This window comes from Acanthopagrus latus, chromosome 13, assembly GCF_904848185.1.
Source record: "Acanthopagrus latus isolate v.2019 chromosome 13, fAcaLat1.1, whole genome shotgun sequence".
Lineage (NCBI taxonomy): Eukaryota > Metazoa > Chordata > Actinopteri > Spariformes > Sparidae > Acanthopagrus > Acanthopagrus latus.
In genome coordinates this window covers 6,208,798-6,214,797 of record NC_051051.1, presented here as the reverse complement: position 1 = coordinate 6,214,797, position 6,000 = coordinate 6,208,798, and the positions used below count along the sequence as shown (strand labels likewise).

At 41.2% G+C, this 6,000-nt stretch overlaps 1 long non-coding RNA gene across 1 annotated transcript; it reads right to left on the bottom strand.

Annotated features, from left to right (window-relative positions):
• Positions 1-4,419: 4,419 nt before the first annotated feature.
• Positions 4,420-5,665, bottom strand: LOC119030746. Its single transcript, XR_005078402.1, has 2 exons — positions 5,545-5,665; positions 4,420-5,425 (listed from the first exon to the last, which is right to left on the bottom strand). It is a non-coding gene; the product is annotated as an uncharacterized LOC119030746 (long non-coding RNA).
• Between the last annotated feature and the right edge of the window lie 335 nt (positions 5,666-6,000).

Here is a 6,000-nt window from a genome sequence, read left to right as displayed (position 1 = left end):
CAAGAGAAGGGTTTGTGTTGAATGAATAGGTCGGTAATCAATATGCAGCTATATGAGTGTCTGTAGCTGTAGCTGCTTAGAGACGGCTAGAGAGCCGAGTGCAGAGTCAGAACTTCTGGTGGAATAAACACCCGGAGTTGCATCTGTTCTGGTCCAGAACAGTTAACTGACGGGAGGAGAGCTTTTTTTTTTTTTGGCCTTAGAGAGATGACAGGGAAGAAGACGAGAGAGAGAGAGAGAGAGAGAGAGAGAGAGAGAGAGAGAGGGGCACAACACCCAGGAAACGGTGGCGGGTTGGACTTGAACAATACACAAAGCCTATGTACATGTGACCCGAGATCTACCAACTGAGCTACCACAGAGATTACTTTTAAACTTCTGCGATTAAAAACTGGCTTTATCTTCACTCCTGTTCATTAACACGACTTCAGCAACGACCTCCATTATCATTTGATTATGTTCTGTAATGTTGCCCGCCGACCGGAGCAGGAGGGGATGTGTGCTTTACTTCAGGAAGACATCTGAAAGAGGAGAGGGGAAAAGAGAAAAGAGAGAGAACCGGAGTCTCTGGTGAGTGCTGAGTGGAGTGACAGTTGACCCTTTCACACATAAACTCTTGTTTGCTCACGAGATCGACCTGGACTGTGATTTTCACACACAGATTAAATGAAACAAAGTTGTGTGCAGTCGAGAAGTCAATATTTCATTATGAGTTTCTCATTTAATAACAAGTTTCACCAGAATGAACAACATCGCTGGAGATTTACCCCGAAACCCTCTTTGCATATTTTATTATTTTCCAAATATATTTCAGACTTTGGTAGGTTTAGAAATGGGATGAATGTGTGAAAGTAAAAGATCTTTCAAACCCTAAAACCTTTTTCTCTCACTCTCTCCAAGTGTCTTTCACCTCTTTGTGTAGTTTTTAATCAATTTCTTGATCCTGCAATAAGTATCATTTTGCATTCAGCCTCGTCCGTTTGTTCTCGCGGATTTGAGGTGAAAGCTCCGATGTGGCCGACCGGGTCCAGAGAGAAAGATGCGACTGTGCTTTGTGCTTCAGCATCTTTCAGAGCAACACTGGAAATGTTAAAGACACCCTCTTAGACAGTAATTCTGCTGAATGACGACATCTTGCTAACGCAGTCTGACACGTTTTAGAATTAGACTGAGAGCCAGCAGGGTGACTCAGCTCGGGGTCACGTCACAATTATCCATGTTAATCGAGACAATATGGACAGAAACTTTTACAAGGGATAGAGACTCAATCAGGGGGGATGTTGTTAACTGTCATTTTATTTGTTGTTCTTAAAAGTGTTCCAGGGAATCCCACAAACTACTACTGTGGCCTGGCAGACTACCCTCGCAAATACTTGTGGTGACCTTTAAAGGCGATCATGACGTACTCACCACAACATCTTCGTGACTTTTCCCACACGGTGAAAGCTGTTCATGAACACCACAAATCAAAATGTGTTAATTCTGTAGGTGGAGCGGACAACTTTAACAATGTGACCAAGTCCTGCATGTCATCGAGAGACTGGATTTCTACACAGTCTGCATGTGCAATACACGAAATCGTGGTTTTGCTCTTTGTTTGTCTTGTAGTGCAACATGATTCATTCTCAAAAAAAATAAATAAATAAATAAATTTAAAAAAGCCCTCAGACGCTCTCTTGTCCCAGGTTGAAATTTGTTTCTTTTCACTAAATTGATCACATATGCAGGCCTACTGCAGTCACAGATTTGTTTTCCCTGGAACCGAACAACATCCCGGAATTCTCAAGTTACTCCCGTTCGTCTTAGAAATGATCCGCTCTCACCTTTAACAGAGAACATTTATGACCTGAGGTGTAGCTGCATTTTGTGATTCTTTTCAGCCTTTAAAATAGACTCGCAGGTGTCATAAATTACAGCCGTCAGCTGATTATCGCTGATGTATTCTGACTGTTTTTCATAAATATAAATGAATTTTTTAACTTTGACAAAGTCGTGAGCCCAAAGTCATCTCGACTCAGCGTTCGGTAGAGAAACCTGTGTCCGCCGAACCCCAGCATTCACCTTTGGGCCAGTGAAACCTAATCATCGTTGGTCCGCGTGATCTCTCGACTGCCACTCATTGCAATCATTTCCATCCCTATTTGTTACTGATAGTGGCTGAAAAAATAGGCTACCATTTGTGAAAATATGTATAAATCCACTAGATCTGGATTTTTATTAGAATCCAGGAACCTAAATACATTGATTTCTTAACATCCATGCGAGAGATATTAACCAAATCTCGAAAAAAATGCCCTGTCTGGCCATGTTTAGGGAAGTGAGAAGAAATTTCCTGGATCACCACCAAAAGTCAAACCTCTAGACCCATCCTCCATCCAAGTTTCGTGGAAATCCGTTCAGTAGTTTTCTGTGTAATCCTGCTGACAAACAAACTGACAAATGAACATGGGTGAAAACGATATATACAATTATATAAAGTCATACACTGATTGTTAGTCTCTGGGATCATCAGTGTGCAAACAACAATTTATTTTAACAAACCCTAATATTTAGTTACTTGTAAGTGTCTAAACTAACTCCATCTCATGTATCTCTGAGTGATCATCAAGCTGTCATTAACAGTGTGCAACTTCTAGAAAAGTGAACACATTATAGTTGTGTTTAAATGTGCAGTCCTTACCTGTAAATAACTCTTTACCTTCAAAATGATGTATTTATGAATGGTGAATGGTCATGCAAATGGTCACTGACACACATTCCTCTCACACCAGCGTCACTGTCATTATAGATGTCTAATACATATAATGTATTGTACCCGTATTAATCTTAAACATGTTATAGATTTATGCTTTTATTGTTCAGGCATTCTGCGAAATCTGTGCAACAAAACACACATGTGAGTGTGAAATGAATTACTTGTACCAGGTTCAGTGTCAGACTCTTAAATGTGAAAGTGGCCTCGTGAACAGATCAGAGAACAGATCTCTACCACCACTTACTGGGTGAACAGGGTGGTGGTGGTGGGGTCACTGCCACAAGTGCAGGACAAGAACACAGCAAAGCAGAAAGACAGAAAAGATGTGCAGAAAGTGGCAGTTTGAAACAAAACAAGATTTATTTTTGCGTCGTACTGTGGAATTTTGAGCAACTTCCTGCACGCAGTTATCACGACTGACCTCATACCACACTGAATTTTGCTGCACATTATATTTAGAGTAAACCCACTAAAGAAAAATGTGTGATGCACTGTAACTGTTGGCACAGTGACACTTTCTGCAATTCCCACTGACGTCATTGTGTTGCAGGTGCGGTTTTTAACTCCATCTTGCAGGCACGGCTGCAGTAACACAAACAACTTCTGTAATGCACAATTTGGCAGCCTTATTGAACGCCCAGCGCACTTGTGCAATGAAAAATCAGTTGAGAACAACAGATTGCATTGAACCCGAGTGGCTCAACAATTTAAAAAAGGTGTATCCAGTTACGATGTGTGTGCTGTGTTTAATGGGGAAGTGATCTGATAAAAAGTAATAAAGGATCATTTTACAGACTTATTCATTCAGACTGCTTTTATAAACGTGTTGAATTCCTGTTCTAGACCAAATGTTATTTCAAGAGCATTTCCAACAGCCTTGGAGGCGAGACGAGACTCAGTTACGGTACACGGTACATCATGACATTTGGAGAACCTTCAAAAAAATTATCTGGAAAGCAAAAAGGAGCAACACGATACACTTTGTGTGTGCAGTAACACAGAAAAACACGCCTGAATGCTCTTTGCTAAACACTTTGATCCAAACCTCAAATACCCAGGAATCATTCGACATACATGACGAGTGGAAAATATGTGCAGATGTTCACTGCAGATGTGAACCACAGCAACACAATTTCGTTTCTGCAGCAAAGTCAGAGTGCACATGACTTTCACCACATGTGACCAACCGCCTCAGGCCACGCCGAGTCATAGTAACTGTGTGTGTCGCCCGCTGATCTTCTCCTTTTTAAAAAGTTTTATGACAACGAAGCTTAATTGGGTGCGAGGTCGTGGTTGGAAACGCAGAAGTTAGACACATAGGTTGCCGAGAACGTGTCTATTCATTGAAATCTAAATGTCAAAGAGGCCCACACGTTTGCTTTGACACATAGAGGCAGTGCTGCATATCCACACAGGAACAGGAAATGCAGGGCCACCCGATAAATGTCTTCTTTTAGAAGTCGGTCAGATGATAAGCTTCTATCTGCAGTACTTCCAAGCAGCTTTACTATATCAGTATAGCCATTCGAGAGATCACAGATCAGCCTGTAAAAAAACGGCACGTCATTGGACCGTGACATACGTGGGTGATGCAATTTCGCAAATCATGGTATCACATGTTAGTACCCTAAAAGATTCAAAGGACACATGAGGACGCACAAAGCTCCGGGGTCACAATTTATTGGGCTTCACTCTTCCCCTCTGCCAAGTCTGAGTCTGGTTTTCACTTAATGTTCTCCCACATGATGGCAGCGAGCAGAGCATTAAATCAAGGCCGAACAAAGCAGCTTAGCAAACTGGGGAAATGAGGCAAAACACTTAAACAGTTCACGGACATGCAGTCTTAAAAAAAAAATACTCTGCAACCCTTCAGTCTTTGTATGAAGTACAAACTACACACTTTAACACAGTTTGATCTTTTAATACATGGATTGGCTCTTACACAAGACATGCCTGTGAACACATTTGATATAAATAGATACAGTGAGCATGCTTTTTGATTTCTCCCAGGAGATTATTGTCCGTGATGCCACTTTTTAAAGGATTTATTATTAACCCCTGTATCCCTCTGCAAGCTGTGTCAAAGTGAAACATAAAAATGAACCAAAATCATACCGCATGATGCAATCAGAGCCACCTCACCTACCCTGAAAATAACAATATGTGCCACCTTCTCTGTTATCATTATAAATAAACAGTCTGAGCACAAACTTTTTTTTTTAAATCCGTGTTTTAAATCCCTATAAGCAAAACCTCTCTTTTATTCACACATCTCTACAAAGGCTCTGTCGATTCATTTCTTCCACATATTTGGATTTTCATCTCGTAAAACAAACCTTTCCTGTTCATGAAAAAAAAAAACAATTAAGAGTGATTTCATAACTGACAGTGAAACATATGACACAGTAAACTTCCTTGTCTATGTCCATTAAAATTAAAAAAATTAAAAAAGTTTCAAAATAAAAGCAGTTCGAGTCTGTTGCCGGGTAGATCAACCTGTGGAGCTGGCTGCTCCGTCTCTGGAGTAACCCAGGAAGGGTTAAAGAGCTGTCGACTAGTGACACCTCACTTGGGGTATTTGACAAACTGACACTCACGGATACAGAGTGTCAAACTCAGCTTGTCAAATACACTAAGTGGGGGGCCTGTTCTGCGAAATCAAAGGTGACTCTGTAAACGAACAAGACACAGATGGCACTCAAAACATGATTCAAATACATGCACATATTTCCCTTTTTCACAAAAAAGAAACATTATTGTAGACACGCATCACTTTATCAGTGACTTACCCATCTGTTACCTGAGTGCTGAGCTCTGGCTGGTGTTGAGGCGGACGAGTCCGAGTTGCACCGCTCGTCTCTCCCTTACAAGACTTCACAATGATGACACTCTGCACAAGACAATCCGTTTGACCATTGAGCTGCCGCGCCGCAAAGAGGAAGTCAAAACAAGGAAGATAACTGCAAAGCTAGCTCTCAGGAAATATGTGGAAATTAAGTGTCAACATGTCAGGGTTGTGAAACGACTGTTGAAGCCTTCTGTGGCTCACAGCTTCTGAGATAATGGTTTGCTGAGGCATACGCGACTTTTGTGGCAGCCGTGCATTGTTACTGCTGTGTTCTGAAATGTGCATATGGAACTGTTTCTGTACGGGTTTATAGACTTCTCTTGTGTAATTAAATGACCATTTCAGATCAGTCAGTGTGGAGAATAGATGGTGTTTTATGGCTAAGGTTACACTTACA